Here is a 17,212-nt window from a genome sequence, read left to right as displayed (position 1 = left end):
TCTTTCTTTCTTTCTTTCTTTCTTTCTTTCTTTCTTTCTTTCTTTCTTTCTTTCTTTCTTTCTCTCTCTCTCTCTCTCTTTCTTCCTTTTTCCCCTTCTTTCTTTCACTCCTTCCCTCCCTTTTCCTTCCTTCCTTCCTCTTTCTTTCTTTCTTTCTTTCTTTCTTTCTTTCTTCCTTCCTTTCTTTCTTTCTCTCTTTCTTCCTTCCTTCCTTCCTTTCTTTCTCTCTTTCTCCCTCCCTTTTTTCTTTCCTTCCTTCCTTCCTTCCTTCCTTCCTTCCTTCCTTCCTTCCTTCCTTCCTTTCTTTCTTTCTTTCTTTCTTTCTTTCTTTCTTTCTTTCTTTCTTTCTTTCTTTCTTTCTTTCTTTCTTTCATCGTATTTCTAGTTTATAAATTCTAGACATATACACAAAAAGGGGAAAAAATCTTACCAGTTCAAACATATATGCATAAAACAGAGATGGAAGGTAGTTTTACAGACTTCACATTTTGCAATTGTATTTTACCTTAAGTTTGAACCCATTTTTAACTCATTTGCAGAAAAGGTTTTCTACTTCCAGTTTCTTGTATCCAACTCTATAGTCTATCCCATTTATCTACTGCTGTTTTCCTTGGTTTTCCATTCAGAAGGGCCGTTAAGATATCTAATTCAGCTATATTCAGAACTTTCTCTAATAACTCCTCCTTACTTGGTACATTTTTTTCTCTTTCCAACGTCTAGCGTATTATTCTTGCCACTGCTACGATACGTACCACTCAATGCGTATTATCTTTATCCACTGCTTGTTGGGTTATGCTTAATAAAAAAAATAACTCCAGTTTAACAAGTAACACTGCTTTCCAAACCCCTTGCAACATTGTCTGTCCTTTCACCCAGTAAGACTTGGCCTTTTGCACAACCACAAAAGACGATAGAAGGTACCTGGGTGATCTTCACGTCCCCAAATTTCTGAGTATGTTCTAGCTAGTCTAACAGGTGTCATATACCATCCATAAGCGTCCTGGTTTCTTGAGGAAGCCGTATATCCCGAGGCCAAAGCACAAGTCGGGCGCCTGCTCTTTCTCTGCCGGAAGCTGTGTTTCCGCATCATATGGGAAGAAAGCAAGGCTCAGTGGACACAATGACTTGGTGCAAGGAGAGTGAGCGTGTTTGAACTCGGGAAAAAAATGAAGAAGAGAATCAGGAACTACCTTTCAGCTCCGCGAAGCAGAGCTCTAATCGCCTGTGCTCTGATCATACACTCTGCTGGCTGATGTGTGGATGGCTGGATAGAGAGATGCCAATCAGGCAGCAGGTAGCTGAATTTTTGCTTTGTTGGCTTTCAAGACCCCATGAGACACACAGACATGTGACCCTCCAGGTGTTGATTAAACAAGCAAAGTTAAGACGGGATGAGCGCACTGCTCCCCACCCCTTTGGGATCACTGGTTTGTTGACATTACACTTAATGCAAAGGAACATTAGAAAGAGCCCTGCTGGATCAGACCAGGGAGGGTCCATCTAGTCTAGCCTCCTGTCTCACACAGTGACCAGCCAGTTCCTCTGGAGGGTCAACAACAGGGCAGAGAGGCCGAGGTCTTCCCCTGAGAAGAACATCAGAAGAGCCCTGCTGGGTCAGACCAGGGATGGTCCATCTAGTCCAGCATCCTGTCTCACACAGTGGCCAGCCGGTTCCTCTGGAGGGCCAACAACAGGGCAGAGAGGCTGAGGCCTTCCCCTGAGAAGAACATCAGAAGGGCCCTGCTGGGTCAGACCAGTGAGGGTCCATCTAGTCCAGCCTCCTGCCTCACACAGTGGCCAGCCAGTTCCTCTGGAGGGTCAACAACAGGGCAGAGAGGCCGAGGCCTTCCCCTGAGAAGAACATCAGAAGGGCCCTGCTGGGTCAGACCAGGGAGGGTCCATCTAGTCCAGCATCCTGTCTCACACAGTGGCCAGCCGGTTCCTCTGGAGGGCCAGCAACAGGGCAGAGAGGCTGAGGCCTTCCCCTGAAAAGAACATCAGAAGGGCCCTGCTGGGTCAGACCAGGGATGGTCCATCTAGTCCAGCATCCTGTCTCACACAGTGGCCAGCCGGTTCCTCTGGAGGGCCAACAACAGGGCAGAGAGGCTGAGGCCTTCCCCTGAGAAGAACATCAGAAGGGCCCTGCTGGGTCAGACCAGGGATGGTCCATCTAGTCCAGCATCCTGTCTCACACAGTGGCCAGCCGGTTCCTCTGGAGGGCCAACAACAGGGCAGAGAGGCTGAGGCCTTCCCCTGAGAAGAACATCAGAAGGGCCCTGCTGGGTCAGACCAGTGAGGGTCCATCTAGTCCAGCCTCCTGCCTCACACAGTGGCCAGCCAGTTCCTCTGGAGGGTCAACAACAGGGCAGAGAGGCCGAGGCCTTCCCCTGAGAAGAACATCAGAAGGGCCCTGCTGGGTCAGACCAGGGATGGTCCATCTAGTCCAGCATCCTGTCTCACACAGTGGCCAGCCGGTTCCTCTGGAGGGCCAACAACAGGGCAGAGAGGCTGAGGCCTTCCCCTGAGAAGAACATCAGAAGGGCCCTGCTGGGTCAGACCAGTGAGGGTCCATCTAGTCCAGCCTCCTGCCTCACACAGTGGCCAGCCAGTTCCTCTGGAGGGCCAACAACAGGGCAGAGAGGCCGAGGCCTTCCCCTGAGAAGAACATCAGAAGAGCCCTGCTGGGTCAGACCAGGGAGGGTCCATCTAGTCCAGCATCCTGTCTCACACAGTGGCCAGCCGGTTCCTCTGGAGGGCCAGCAACAGGGCAGAGAGGCTGAGGCCTTCCCCTGAAAAGAACATCAGAAGGGCCCTGCTGGGTCAGACCAGTGAGGGTCCATCTAGTCCAGCCTCCTGCCTCACACAGTGGCCAGCCAGTTCCTCTGGAGGGTCAACAACAGGGCAGAGAGGCCGAGGCCTTCCCCTGAGAAGAACATCAGAAGAGCCCTGCTGGGTCAGACCAGGGATGGTCCATCTAGTCCAGCATCCTGTCTCACACAGTGGCCAGCCGGTTCCTCTGGAGGGCCAACAACAGGGCAGAGAGGCTGAGGCCTTCCCCTGAGAAGAACATCAGAAGGGCCCTGCTGGGTCAGACCAGTGAGGGTCCATCTAGTCCAGCCTCCTGCCTCACACAGTGGCCAGCCAGTTCCTCTGGAGGGTCAACAACAGGGCAGAGAGGCCGAGGCCTTCCCCTGAGAAGAACATCAGAAGGGCCCTGCTGGGTCAGACCAGGGATGGTCCATCTAGTCCAGCATCCTGTCTCACACAGTGGCCAGCCGGTTCCTCTGGAGGGCCAGCAACAGGGCTGCCAGAGCTCTGGCTGACCCGAGGCCATTCCAGCAGCTGCAAGTGGAGGAGTGGGGAATCAAACCCGATTCTCCCAGATAAGAGTCCGCACACTTAACCACTACGCCAAACTGGCTCTCATGAGTCAGGAAAAAATGACATAAAGATGACTTGTCAGAACAAGCTGTACGCCATTATCCCATAGATTTTAAGGTCAAAAATGTGGTTATTGGATTGAAAAGAAAATCACCACCCTCCTTTGGAAAAGAAGGAATCCATTGTATTTGTTGGTGTTGCCACTTGCCGAACAAAGTCATTTTACACAATTAGCTGATGTTGTGTGCGATGGGTATGATTTGCATGATCTGCTCTCTCCTGCTCTTCTCCCCCCCCCCTGCTATGTGTGAAGCGATGTTGTTTAGCAGCTAAAAACCTGAGCTTCTGTATCAGCTGATGCTTTCTAATTCCAGAAAACGCTTTTTAATTCTCAGCGGCAGCATGGCAGAGAAATTCTTCTTTGCCAGTAAGGCTGTCTCCTTTCTTCCCTATAGCCAAGCAGTGGGGATTTTTTACAATAGGCGGCGTTCTCGTATTTGTATGCTAATTCCCCGCAACTCCCCGGTGTTAGCAACTGTTTTAATCCACTCTTTGCTAGACTTATCACCCAGTTATTTATGCATCTTGACTCTAACTACCTTCTCCTGGCAGTTACTCCCCCCCTCCTCCCCCTCTACCTATATGTAAAGGTTGTGGAAGTCTGTTTCTTTGTATCTGAATAAGTGCGCGTGCACACAAGTGCTTATGCCCAGAATAAAACTTTGTTGGTCTTAACGTTACCACTGGATTCAAACTTTTGTTCTCTTGCTTCAGACCAGAAGTGGCCAAACTTGCTTAAAGTAAGAGCCACAGAGAATAAACGTCAAATGTTTGAGAGCTGCAGGGAGGGAGGGAGGGAGGGAGGAAGGAAGGAAGGAAGGAAGGAAGGAAGGAAGGAAGGAAGGAAGGAAGGAAGGAAGGAAGGAAGGAAGGAAGGAAGGAAGGAAGGAAGGAAGGAAGGAAGGAAGGAAGGAAGGAAGGAAGGAAGGAAGACAGATGATGAATGGATGGATGAGGGAGAGATGGAAAGAAAGTAACTTTAACTTTAAATGCATTCTCCAAGCTACCTTCAAGACTAGGGTTGCCAATACCCAGGTGGGGGCAGGGGATCCCCCGGTTTGGAGGCCCTCCCCCCCCCGCTTTGGGGTTGTCAGAAAGCGGGGTAGGGGAGGGAAATGTCTGCTGGGAACTCTGTTATTCCCTATGAAGATCTATCCCCATAGAAAATCATGGAGAATTGATCCGCGGGTATCTGGGGCTCTCAAGGGGCTGTTTTGGGGGGTAGAGGCACCAAATTTTCAGTATAGCATCTAGTGCCTCTCCCCAAAACACCTCCCAAGTTTCAAAAAGATTGGACCAGGGGGTTCAATTCTATGAGCCCCAAAAGAAGGTGCCCCTATCCTTCATTATCTCCTATGGAAGGAAGGCATTGAAAAGGTGTGCCGTCCCTTTAAACGTGATGGCCAGAACTCCCTTTGGAGTTCGTGGATGCTTGTCACAGCCTTGATCTTGGCTCCACCCCCAATGTCTCCTGGCTCCACCCCCAAAGTCTCCTGGCTCCAGCCCCAAAGACCCCGGATATTTCTTGAATTGGACTTGGCAACCCTATTCAAGACGGAAGGAAGGAAGGAAGGAAGGAAAATGAGAGGTGGGAAGAAAGCAACTGTAACTTTAGATCCATTCTCCAAGCCGCCAGCCAACACTGCAGGCAGTGAGGGCTTTGAGAGCCCCGCAATGTGTGTGAAAGAGCCACAGTTCGGCCAGCCCTGCTTCAGACCGGCATAGCTACCCACCTGGATCTTTAATTCCAGCAAAAACAATTGAGAAAGTCCCTCCTAGGCAGGGCCGGCCCTAGCTCACCCAGCGCCCTAGGCAGGCCTGCCCCCCCCCACAGGCTGCGGGTGAGCAGAGAGGAAGGCAGGGAAGGCTGCGGGTGAACGAGGAAGACCGCGGGCAAGCAGTGAGGACGGGGGGAAGACAGTCGGCAAGCAAGGAAGGCAGCAGGCGAGCTGGTGGGGGGGTGAGCAGGGAAAGCTGTGGGCGGGCAATGAGGAAGGCGGGAAAGGCAGCAGGCAAGGTAGGGAGGTGGCGGGCAAGCGAAAAAGGTTGCGGGCAAGGCAAGGGAAGGAGCAGGGAAGGTCTCTGCCCGTCACTGAGGGTGTCCAATCTGGCGCCCCCCAGGGCAGATGCCAAAGTGGAAGGGCTGGGACTGCTCCTAGGTCCCCCTGCCCCCTGAAAAAACTCCTATTGTGAGCTCATCTTTGGCAGGCATGAGGGTGCTTGCTTCCCCAGTTTCAAATATTACTGGGTAAGCTCTTTGGGGCAGAGCTGTCCCCCCCTCCTTTCCTTGTACTGTTCTCTGCAGAGCCAGGTGTGCTGACGTCACTGAACAAATACTGGTTTTGTTGTCGCTCTTCAGGCGCTTGCTGTGATGTGGGTCTCGTGGGTGCGCCCGCCCCCTGGCATCTTCGCAGTTTCTTTGACGCCTCTGAGGGGATCCCCTTTAAGATGTCGCTTTGGGGACCGCGTGGCTTTCTCCGGCTGCCCCTTGAGGCGTCCGGAATAATGCTCTCGGGCCTCGCTGCCAGAAGCTTCCTTGCCGCTCTACGCCCGTGTCGTTTTTCAGATTAGCTACGGCCACAGAGAGGGAGAGAGGCGGCACCTGCTTTCCACGCAGAAAGGCCTTCGCCTTATTTGCTCGGAAGGAGAATTTCCCTGGCGGGTTGTGCCCTTTGCCATCCTAGAGGAAGGAGAGCTTTTGTGCGCTTGTTTGTTTCTTTCTTCTAATGAAGCACCTCTACGGGTCTCCCGCCTCCGTCGTTTCCTTCCCCCCCTTTCCCTGCTGGCAGCAGCCTTAATGAAACAAGAAGATGAGGAAGGAGTCATCGGCAACAGCAGTTTCAGGTACCCACCGTTAGCGGCTCCGGAAAGGACGCCTCATGCATACAAATGCCACCAGGCGCCGCGTAACCGGGCGTTTGCGCCCCGCAACTTATCAAGCAAGAATTCTCAAAGGGGGCAGGAGGTGAAGTTATTGCAGAAGCTACCGCCTGTGCCTACGGTTGCCAAGTCCAATTCAAGAAATAGCTGGGGGCTTTGGGGGTGGAGCCAGGAGACCTTGGGGGAGGAGCCAGGAGACATTGGGGGCGGAGCCAGGAACAAGGGTGTGACAAGCATCACTGAACTCCAAGGGAGTTCCGGCCCTCACATTTAAAGGGACAGCACACCTTTTCAATGCCTTCCTTCCATAGGAAATAATGAAGGATAGGGGCACCTTCTTTTGGGGCTCTTAGAATTGGGCCCCCCGGTCCAATCATTTTGAAACTTGGAGGGTGCCTTGGGGAAAGGCACTAGATACTATGCTGAAAGTTTGGTGCCTCTACCTCAAAAAACAAGTCCTCCAGAGCCCCAGATACCTGCAGATCAATTCTCCATTATTTTCTATGGGAATGTCTCCATAGGGAATAATGGAGTTCCCAGCAGACATTTCCATCCCCTCCCCCTGCTTTCTGATGACCCTGCGGGGGGAGGGCCTCCAAACCAGGGGATCCCCTGCCCCCACCTGGGGATTGGCAACCCTACCTGTGCCTGATATGCCATCCTTTCACGTTGGTGCTTCATAAAAAAATATTGTTTAGACATTCATGGCTGAGTAGAGTCGTAGGGCAAGGATCTTAGCAAATATCTCCTAAGGTGACTTGCCTCGCGTGGCTGATTGTGGAATTTCAGAGGAGGGCGTTCTGGTTTGATTTCAGGAGTGGCCGGTCGTGGATGAAGGGTGAGGTTGCGGTCCAGTTGCAAAGCTAGGGTTGCCAAGTCCAATTCAAGAAAGATCTGGGGACTTTTGTGGGTGGAGCCAGGAGACTTTGGGGGTGGAGTCTGGAGACCTTGGGGTGGAGTCAGAAGCAAGGCTTCATAAGAATATAAGAGAAGCCATGTTGGATCAGGCCAATGGCCCCTCCAGTCCAACACTCTGTGTCACATAAGAACATAAGAGAAGCCATGTTGGATCAGGCCAATGGCCCCTCCAGTCCAACACTCTGTGTCACATAAGAACACAAGAGAAGCCATGTTGGATCAGGCCAATGGCCCCTCCAGTCCAACACTCTGTGTCACATAAGAACATAAGAGAAGCCCTGTTGGATCAGGCCAATGGCCCCTACAGTCCAACACTCTGTGTCACATAAGAACATAAGAGAAGCCCTGTTGGATCAGGCCAATGGCCTTTCCAGTCCAACACTCTGTGTCACATAATGTCATGGCTGCTGGGGACCCTTCAGAGGAAGTTGAGTCTGATGAGGAAACTGTGCCCCTGCCACCTGCACCAGTGCCCCTGCCTCCTGCTGGAGAAGATCCCAGCCCCCCTGCCTCGCCCTCTCGGGTGGCTCGTGTGCGTGACCGCCTCCGGCAGGACCTCAGGGATCGGAGGAGGGCGGCACGCTCACAAGCAAGACGCTCCCTGAGCCCTGAGTTCTGAGAGGATTCTGGCCCTTCTAAGAGCAAGGATGCTTGAGTGGTAACAGGATCCTGGCTGCCTCCCTGAGCCAGCAATTAGCCCAAACGGGCAACAGCCAGCAGAGGGCTATATAGCTGTGGGCTTTGGGAGGAAGCTTTGTGGAAGCAACTAGTCATCTCCCTGACATTCTAGCATCCACTCCGGCTTGACTTTGGTTCCTGACTCCCTGACTTTGGCTTTGGACTTCTGGACTCCCTGACCTCGGCTTCTGGACCTCAGACCTGCGATACTTCTACAGTGATTCGGATTTGGCGCCTCGGACCCTCCTGCTTACTGGCTACAGACCTCGGACTGCCTCTGGACTTTGCCTGACCCGGCCCCAGCCGTGACAGATTGCTTCCACCGACAAACACCCACTCCACAGGATGGATGCTGAAGCAAGTGAAACCACAGAACTACTGGCTGCGCTCCAAGCCCAGGTACAGCAGCTAACACAGGCAGTAGTGCACTTGCAGCAACAACCTGCGGCCAGTGCTCCAGCCAAGTGCCCAGTTCCCCCACCTGACAGATTTGGGGGTGCCGTGGAAGAATTTCCTGCCTTCCTAGCACAGTGTCGGCTGTACTTTGAACTGAGAGCACGGGACTTCCTCAATGACAAAACCAAGGTGTGTTTCGTCATCAGTCTGTTAAAGGGGCAGGCGGCCAAATGGGCCACACCCTTACTGGTCGCGTCCTCTCCCCTACTGACTGATTACCAGGGGTTTGAGGCCCACCTGTCTGCTGCTTTCTCAAACCCAGTCCAAGCAGCCACAGCCAACCGGAAGATCAGGGCACTGAAACAAGGCAACTCCTCGGTGGCTCAATATGCCACTGAATTCAAGCTCCTGACCCAGGACTTGGCGTGGAATGAGGCTGCCCAGATGGACCAGTTTACTGAGGGGTTGGCAGAGGAGGTCCTGGATGAACTGGCCAGGGTGGAGCAGCCACCCACGCTCCAAGAACTTATCACCCTCTGCCTCCGCATCGATGGCCGCCTGGAAAGTCGCCGCCAAGCCAAGACCAGAGGGCGCCAGCTCCCTGCGCCGTGCTACCTGGCTCCTCGCCCGTCCCCAGCTAGTACCAGCACCAAGGATGAGCCTATGCAGCTTGGAGCTGCTCGACCCCGCCTGACCCCAGAGGAAAAGACCAGACGCCGCACGCAGAATCTGTGCCTCTACTGCGGCACGGCAGGCCACTATGCCTCTGGCTGCCCTGCTAAGCATCGGATACCTGGACCTTCGCTGCCACCGCCGCCAAAAGGGCAGCCCCAGGCGTAAGTGGACCCCCCAGCCTGGGGCGACTAGCTGGGTCCTCCGAACAGCGGGCTGATACCCCAGGGCCATTCCTGCTACCAGTCAAACTCCGTCTGCCTGACGAACGCTGGCTGTTCGTGTATGCCATGCTGGACTCGGGAGCGGCCCACTGTTTTATAGATGCCGCCTTTGTGAAGCAGCACCAGATCCCTGTGCAGACAAAAGGGATTCCGTCGCTGGTGGAGGCTATTGACGGGCGCCTCCTCCGTTCTGGCCCCGTCACCCAGGAGACCTGTCCCATCACCTTCCACGTCCAGCAGCACCAAGAACAGCTGCAGTTTGATGTCGCCCGCATGCCTCGCTTCCCGCTGATTCTAGGCCTTTCCTGGCTGAAGCTGCACAACCCCATCGTGGACTGGGCCCAGCAGGAACTACGCTTCCGAGACCCATGCCCCCATCTGACTCCTCCCACCACTCTAGCAGCTGGCATCCCGAGTGGTGGTCCTCAGCTCCCTCAGAAGTATGTGGACTTTGCTGATGTCTTCGAAGAGACAGGAGCTGATCAGCTTCCCCCTCACCGGCCCTACGACTGTGCCATTGATTTGGTACCTGGGGCACCACTCCCGGTGGGGCGTCTGTACCCAATGTCGGAGCCGGAGTTGGCAGCTCTGCGAGACTTCCTGGACAAGAACCTGAAACGCGGATTCATCCGACCCTCAACCTCTCCCCTATCTGCTCCAGTGCTCTTCGTGAAGAAGAAAAGTGGGGAGCTCCGGCTGTGCAATGACTACCGGGCCCTGAACAAGATCACCATCCGCGACCGGTACCCTCTACCACTGATCCCTGAACTCTTGGATCGCCTAAAGGGGGCCCAAATCTACACCAAGCTGGACCTCCGTGGAGCGTACAATTTGGTGCGCATACGGCCCGGAGACGAATGGAAGACCGCGTTTGGGACCCGATACGGGCAGTACGAGCACCTGGTAATGCCCTTCGGACTGACCAATGCCCCCGCTGTCTTCCAGAGGTTCATGAATGACATATTCCGGGACCTGCTCGACCGCTTCGCGATCATATACCTGGATGACATCTTAATTTACTCCCGCAATCCTGCCCAGCACGCCGAGCACGTCCGCCAGGTCCTGCAGCGCCTACGAGCCCATGGTCTCTACGCCAAGCTGGAGAAGTGCGACTTCGACCTGCGCTCCGTCGAGTTCCTTGGGCACATCGTGTCACCGCAGGGGATCCTCATGGACCCGAAAAAAGTAGAAGCGGTCCTGACCTGGCAGGCTCCTCAGAATCGCAAAGACCTGCAGCGGTTCCTCGGTTTTGCCAACTACTATCGGCAATTCATCCCGGCCTACGCATCCCTGACCACACCCCTGACTCAACTACTCCGCCCCAAAGAACCCTTCCACTGGTCCCCAGAGGCCGATAACGCCTTCTCCACCCTGAAGACTCGCTTTGCCACCGGGCCACTCCTGAGATACCCCGACCCCCAGCTTCCCTTTACGGTGGAAGCTGATGCCTCCAACGTGGCCCTGGGAGCAGTGCTGTCCCAGCGCGAGGAGCCGTCCCAGCCACTACAGCCCTGCGCCTATTACTCGCGGCAGCTCACTGCTGCAGAGAGGAACTATACCATCTGGGAGAGGGAGTTGCTCGCGATCAAGGCGGCGTTTGAGGTTTGGCGACATTACCTCGAAGGGGCTCGCCACCCTGTTCAAGTGCTCACCGATCACCGGAACTTGGAACACCTCCAGACCACCCGCCGTCTCAACCAGCGCCAGATCCGGTGGTCCCTATTCTTCTCTCGCTTCGACTTCCGGATCTCCTACATCCCCCATACCCAGAACCGGAAAGCAGACGCGCTCTCCCGGAAACCGGAATACGCCCCTGCCTCAACTGAGACCGCGCCCGCTGCTCCAATCCTGCCGCCCTCAGTATTTGCAGCCACCTCCACTTCACCAGCACTCGTGGAGGACATTCGGGCTAGCCAGGCCAATGATCCCTGGGTCCAGCAACACCTCCAGGCTCTCCAAGATGACCCAACAGGGGAATTCACGACTCGAGGCGGCCTCTTGCTACACCGCGAACGCCTCTATGTGCCGCCCGGGCCCTTGCGGGCAGAAGTGCTACACCTGACCCACGACTCGTTACCCGCCGGGCACTTTGGACAGCATAAGACCACCCACTTGCTGACAAGGGAATTCTGGTGGCCACGAGTTCGCGCTGATGTTGCCCGCTATGTCAGCTCCTGTGACGTCTGCCGACGGGCCAAAGACATCCCAGCCAAACCCTCAGGGTTGCTGCAGCCCTTGCCCACATCTTCAGGACCCTGGGATACCATCTCGATGGACTTCATCACGGAACTTCCCCGCTCCAAGGGTCAGACTTGTATCTGGGTGGTCGTCGACCTATTTACCAAGATGGCCCACTTTGTTCCGTGCCCGAAACTCCCCACAGCTCAGGAGACGGCCCAGCTTTACCTGCAACACATCTTTCGTCTGCATGGACTCCCAGCCCATCTGATCTCCGATCGGGGCCCTCAGTTCTCCTCTCGGTTCTGGCAAGCCCTCCATTCCAGCCTGGGTACTCGAGTGCACCTGTCCTCGGCCTACCACCCACAGACAGATGGCCAGACAGAGCGCACCAATGCCACGCTAGAGCAATATCTCCGCTGTTACACCTGTTACCAGCAGGATGACTGGACCACTCTATTGCCCCTAGCGGAGTTTGCATACAACAACGCGGTCCATTCATCCACCCAAATGACCCCGTTTGCTGCAACCTACGGGTACCACCCTCGGTTCTTCCCAGCGATCCTACCACCCACGAATGTCCCCGCCGTCGATGCCTACCTGCAAGAACTCCGTGCCAGCCAAGACTTGCTCCGAGAGCAGCTACAGCAAGCCAAGGAGGCATATAAACGGGCTGCGGACCGAAAGAGGCAAGAAGGCCCTCCAGTGCAGCCGGGGGATCAGGTGTGGCTCTCAACTCGCTACCTGCGCCGGCCTGGTCGGTCTCACAAGCTGGATGCACGGTTCATTGGACCCTACCCCGTCGTTGAACAAATAAACCCCGTCGCCTTCAGGCTCCAGTTGCCACCCCACCTCCGCATTCACCCCGTGTTTCATCGCTCCCTCCTTGTTCCGGCTGCACCCCCTGACCCAGCTCGGACTCCTTCCCCACCGCCGCCACCACCAGTGTTGGTGGATGACGAGGAAGAATATGAGGTGCGCCAGATCCTGGACTCCCGGTACCATCGTGGAGGCCTCCAGTACCTGGTGGACTGGGAGGGATACGGCCCAGAAGACCGGTCTTGGGAGCCCGAGGACAATCTTCATGCCCCGGACTTGGTGCACCAGTTCCACAACGACCACCCCGACCTTCCAGGTCCCTCGACGGAGGGGGGCCCTGGGGGGGGGGATAGTGTCATGGCTGCTGGGGACCCTTCAGAGGAAGTTGAGTCTGATGAGGAAACTGTGCCCCTGCCACCTGCACCAGTGCCCCTGCCTCCTGCTGGAGAAGATCCCAGCCCCCCTGCCTCGCCCTCTCGGGTGGCTCGTGTGCGTGACCGCCTCCGGCAGGACCTCAGGGATCGGAGGAGGGCGGCACGCTCACAAGCAAGACGCTCCCTGAGCCCTGAGTTCTGAGAGGATTCTGGCCCTTCTAAGAGCAAGGATGCTTGAGTGGTAACAGGATCCTGGCTGCCTCCCTGAGCCAGCAATTAGCCCAAACGGGCAACAGCCAGCAGAGGGCTATATAGCTGTGGGCTTTGGGAGGAAGCTTTGTGGAAGCAACTAGTCATCTCCCTGACATTCTAGCATCCACTCCGGCTTGACTTTGGTTCCTGACTCCCTGACTTTGGCTTTGGACTTCTGGACTCCCTGACCTCGGCTTCTGGACCTCAGACCTGCGATACTTCTACAGTGATTCGGATTTGGCGCCTCGGACCCTCCTGCTTACTGGCTACAGACCTCGGACTGCCTCTGGACTTTGCCTGACCCGGCCCCAGCCGTGACACATAAGAACATAAGAGAAGCCCTGTTGGATCAGGCCAATTGCCCCTCCAGTCCAGCACTCTGTGTCACATAAGAACATAAGAGAAGCCCTGTTGGATCAGGCCAATGGCCCCTGCAGTCCAACACTCTGTGTCACATAAGAAGCCATGTTGGATCAGGCCAATGGCCCCTCCAGTCCAACACTCTGTGTCACATAAGAACATAAGAGAAGCCATGTTGGATCAGGCCAATGGCCCCTCCAGTCCAACACTCTGTGTCACATAAGAACATAAGAGAAGCCATGTTGGATCAGGCCAATGGCCCCTCCAGTCCAACACTCTGAGAAGTACTGAGCCCTGTGGCACTCCACTGCTTACCGTCCTTCACTGCGAAGACTGCCCATTTATACTCACTCTCCGCTTCACTCCCCCTCCTCCAGCGCTCTCTTCAAAGAACAATCCGATTCTAGCCAAGTCGAAGGTGGTAGGGCCTTCTCGGTGGCAGCACCAGGAATGTGGAATTCCCTCCTGGAGGCCGTAAGGGTCCTGCGGGATCTCTCTACTTTCTGCAGGGCCTGCATAGCTGAACTATTCCGACAAGCCTTTAACATCTAAGCCAGGAGAGGACGGCTGCTCTTATCTGGGAGAACAAGGTTTGATTCCCCACTCCTCCACTTGCAGCTGCTGGAATGGCCTTGGGTCAGCCATAGCTCACTAAATAGCTGCAATCACTATATGATCACCTTGAGGGAAGAGCCCGCCTATACTGAAGTTGTATGGACTATAGAATATTTTAATTGGAATTGGATTTTATTGAAGAAGAAAAAAAAGATATTGCATTTATATCCCGCCCTATCCTCTGAAGAGTCTCAGATCGGCTCACAATCTCCTGTATCTTACTCCCCCACAATAGACACCCTGTGAGGTGGGTGGGGCTGGTGAGGGCTCTCACAGCAGCTGCCCTTTCAAGGACAACCTCTGCCAGAGCTATGGCTGACCCAAGGCCATCCCAGCAGGTGCAAGTGGAGGAGTGGGGAATCAAACCCGGTTCTTCCAGATAAGAGAGCTGTGGCTGACCCAAGGCCATTCCAGCAGGTACAAGTGGAGTAGGGGGGAATCAAATCCGGTTCTCCCAGAAAAGAGTCCGCACACTTAACCACTATATCAAACTGGCTCTCCACAACAAACTGACTCTATTGGTTTTAAATTGTAAATATAGATATCTGAACTGACTGTTAGCCACCCTGAGTCTGCTTGCGGGGAGGGCGGGATAGAAATTTATGGTAATAATTTAATAAATAGGGCCGAGCCTCGTCTCTGCGCGCTCCTCTGATCAAGAGATGTGGGGGGATGGAGCACGGCACTGTGTTGTGGAGCTGCAGAGGGAGAGAGGGCAGCTGTGGAGGCAGCGGGCAGGGAGCCTGCCTGGGGTGCCACGCACCCGAGGACCTGTACCGTACACACCCCAAGATGGCATTTGCCTTTTTTGCCGCTGCATCACACTGGCTGCTCATATTTAACTTACAGTCCGCCAGTACTTCAAGAACTTGTTCACACACGCTGTCACCCAGAAGTGTATCCCCCCCCTCCAGTATGCGTGTTTCCCATTTTTGTTACCGAGAGGTAGAACTCGGCCCTTATCCTCGTTAAATTGCATCTTGCTCACTTCCGCCCACTTTTCTAGCAAGTTCGGATCTCCTTGAACGCTGTCCTCTGGTGTAGTCAAGCATGTTTATTGTAGGGTTGAGCAGAGGTGGAATTCTAGCAGGAGCTCCTTTGCATATTTGGCCACACACACCCCGATGTAGCCAATCCTCCAAGAGCTTACTAGGCTTTTTTTTGTAAGCTCCAGGAGGATTGGCTACATCAGGGGTGCGTGGCCTAATATGCAAAGGAGCTCCTGCTAGAATTCCACCCCTGCTAGGCCACAACCCCCTGATGTAGCCAATCCTCCTGGAGCATACAGTAGGCCCTGTGAAATCTTGGAAGATTGACTATATTAGGGGGTGTGGCCAAATATACAAAGGAGTTCCTGCTACAAAAAATGTCCTGTTTTTAAACAATATGTTCTTCTGTGTGGAATGTCAAAAAGTTACTATTAGTCCTCTTAGTTAGTATGCATGACCTCATTCTGAGGGATTTCCTGGCTGGTTCTGCCTCTCTGGCAGCCATTTTGTGATTGACTCTGCCTCTTATGGCAGCCATTTTGTGGTTGGCTCTGCCTTTTCTGGCAGCCATTTTGTGGTTACGCCCACCGTTTAGTGTCAGAATTCCAGAGGTGATCTCAGGCTCAAACAGGTTGGGGGCTGCTGCTATAGTGCCACAAAGGACCGGATCGACACGTTTTCTAAGGGGGGGGGGCAAAATTTAAAAAATGACACCCGCTTTTGGGCCATTTTATCTTATGGTCTTATGGAATACAATGGACTCTATACCCAATTTGGCGCCTCCCCTCTGTCAGCGCCCGGGGCAAGTACACCCCTCTGCCCCCTAGATCCGGCCCTGACGCTACATGATTCTTGTGGACAGGGGTGGGATTCTAGCAGGAGCTCATTTGCATATTAGGCCACACACCCCTGATGTAGCCAATCCTCCAAGAGCTTACAAAAAAAAAGGCCTTGTCAGCTCTTGGAGGATTGGCTAAACCAGGGGGTGTGGCCTAATATGCAAAGGAGCTCCTGCTAGAATTCCACCCCTGGAGTTGAAACATCTTCAGTGTTGTGATAGAGTCTGGCCTTCCCTGGTTTTCAGTGTGTAGGGTTGCCAAGTCCGATTCAAGAAATATCTGGGGACTTTGGGGGCGGAGCCAGGAGACTTTGGGGGTGGAGCCAGGAGACATTGCGGGTGGAGCCAGGAGACTTTGGGGGTGGAGCCAGGAGCAAGGTTATGACAAGCATAATTGTACTCCAAAGAGAGTTCTGGCCATCACATTGAAAGGGACCGCACACCTTTTTAAATGCCTTCCTTCCATAAGAAATAATGAAGGATAGGGGCACCTTATTATGGGGCTCATAGAATTGGACCCCATAGTCCAATCTTTTTGAAACTTTAGGGGTATTTTGGGGAGAGGTACTGATGCTATGCTGAAGGATTGGTGCCTCTACCTCAAAAAACAGCTCCCCCAGAGCCCCAGATACCTGCGGATCAATTCCCCATTATTTTCTATGGGAATAAGTCTCCATGGGGAATAATGGAGTTCCCAGCAGACATTTCCCTCCCCTTCCCCCACTTTCTGACGAACCTGAAGCGGGGGGAGGGCCTCCAAACCGGGTGGGGGGGCGGGGATCCCCTGCCCCCACCTGGGGATTGGCAACCCTATCCGTGTGCCAGGTCTTAATGAGTTAATGGCCTTCTTTTGTTAATGGTCTTGAAGGTCTGGGAAAAAGGCTCCAGAGGAAAACCACCAAGGAAAGAGCTCTCAACTCGAGCTAATAGCAGGAACAGAGTCGCTATTGATTGAACAGTTCCACCTTGGCGAGGTCTTGCTCCAAACACAACCTGAGCAGGCCCAGCTCCCAGGAGGTATTTGCAAATGTTAACGGTGCAATGATTGTGCCACTCCAGGGCAGGGCTTTCCGATTTATTGGAAAGGCTTGGAGAGTCTCAACCGTGAAAGAAGGCAGGCAGCATTGAGAATTTTCATTTTAAATTGCTGAAAAGCAAAAATTCATAGAATCCTAGAATCCTAGAATTGGAAGGGACCACCAGGGCCATCTAGTCCAACCCCCTGCACAATGCCTCCCCCTAAATTCACAGGATCTTCATTGCTGTCAGAGGGCCATCCAGCCTCTGTTTAAAAACCTCCAAGGAAGGAGAGCCCACCACCTCCCAAGGAAGCCTCTTCCACTGAGGAACCGCTCTAATGGTTAGGAATCATAGAATTGGAAGGGACCTCTAGGGTCATCTAGTCCAACCCCCTGCAGAATGCAGGAAACTCACAAACCCCTCCCCCTAAACTCATAGGATCCTCATTGCTGTCAGATGGCCATCTAGCCTCTGTTGAAAAACCTCCAAGGAAGGAGAGCCCGCCACCTCCCGAGAAGAAGCCTGTTAGAATCATAGAAGAGTTGGAAGGGACCTCCA

The 17,212-nt window shown here is 54.0% G+C and overlaps 1 protein-coding gene across 1 annotated transcript in view; it reads left to right on the top strand.

Annotated features, from left to right (window-relative positions):
* Positions 1-17,212, top strand: part of MDGA2 (MAM domain containing glycosylphosphatidylinositol anchor 2) — a 713,433-nt gene that overhangs the window by 461,726 nt on the left and 234,495 nt on the right. The gene's annotated exons all lie outside the window — the stretch shown is intronic.

This window comes from Heteronotia binoei, chromosome 21 (genome assembly GCF_032191835.1).
Source record: "Heteronotia binoei isolate CCM8104 ecotype False Entrance Well chromosome 21, APGP_CSIRO_Hbin_v1, whole genome shotgun sequence".
Classification (NCBI taxonomy): domain Eukaryota; kingdom Metazoa; phylum Chordata; class Lepidosauria; order Squamata; family Gekkonidae; genus Heteronotia; species Heteronotia binoei.
Note: the sequence above shows the minus strand (reverse complement) of the source record. Positions and strands in the feature narration are given on the sequence as shown.